The sequence below is a fragment of the Petaurus breviceps genome, unplaced genomic scaffold, assembly GCF_028583685.1.
Source record: "Petaurus breviceps papuanus isolate PSGF00001 unplaced genomic scaffold, PetGlider_PUasm1.0 229, whole genome shotgun sequence".
In the NCBI taxonomy this organism is placed as follows: domain Eukaryota; kingdom Metazoa; phylum Chordata; class Mammalia; order Diprotodontia; family Petauridae; genus Petaurus; species Petaurus breviceps.
This window is the reverse complement of record NW_027185903.1, coordinates 11080063-11081134: the sequence shown is the minus strand read 5'-3', so window position 1 is coordinate 11081134 and position 1072 is coordinate 11080063.

Below are 1072 nucleotides of genomic sequence, written 5' to 3'. Positions count from 1 at the left end.
ATCTATCTATCTATCTATCTATCTATCTATCTATCTATCTATCTATCTATCTATCTATCATCTATCTATCTGTCTGTCTATGTGTCTGTCTGTCTGTCTATCTATCTATTTTTTTGTGGCCTGTTGTTCTCCCCATTGTCCATAAAACACTTCTATGTTTTCACCTACAATAAAGGTACTTAATCATGGTGAAGCATAGTTGCTTCTTTCCAAGTCTTTATCCTGTTTTCTGGCCTCTTCCCCACCTCTCCAACATCTCTTCCCATCTATCTTTGTTTCAAGGGAGTCCCAGACTGATGGATGACTCCTTACTGGCAACAGAAAATTCTGTGCTCTCCATCTATTTAGCCATATGTCACCTGCTTCTGAATGTATTGGATTAATCCAAATAAATGAAGGGAATCTAGGTTAGTGATGGGTCACAGAGTCAGTGACTCCTATCATATTATTACTTGTTGTCTCTCAGCAGTTCAGTACATGATTTATTTCCAGGGGATAGAATATTTTGAATCTTAAATATTCTTTTTCTCTTGGGCAAGGTCAAAAGTTGACACCTGAACAATACTTAGGTGGGAGCCAGGGGTACCTCTGATTGAGATTTGCTCCAACTATCCATTAATATATGAATCTAATGCACATTTTGAAGGGCATACTGTTCACATGGTTTTATTTGCTCTTGAGAGGCAAATAATTTATCCACAATGCTTCAAAGCCTTTCCATGTTGGGTTGTTTCTTTCCTTGTGTCCTTCCCTCCCTTCCTCCAAGTGAAGATTCATTTTCCACATAAGTCAGTCTACCTATTTAATCACATGCTGTTTTCTCTTGATTCATGATTCAATATTTCGAGGATTTGTGATTTCCTCACTGTGAATAATCTTTCCACACATGCAGATTATGATCCTCCAGGTCTGGCTATATACTAATGACTTTCCATGGCCAAAATAATTGATTCTTTACTTGGTGGCTAACCTTCTGCTGATGAACCTTTTTCAACTTACCTCAGTCCTTTCTTGGATAACAGGCACTCCATTTATCATCGTGGTTAATAATGGAAGCCTTTCAACTTTATAG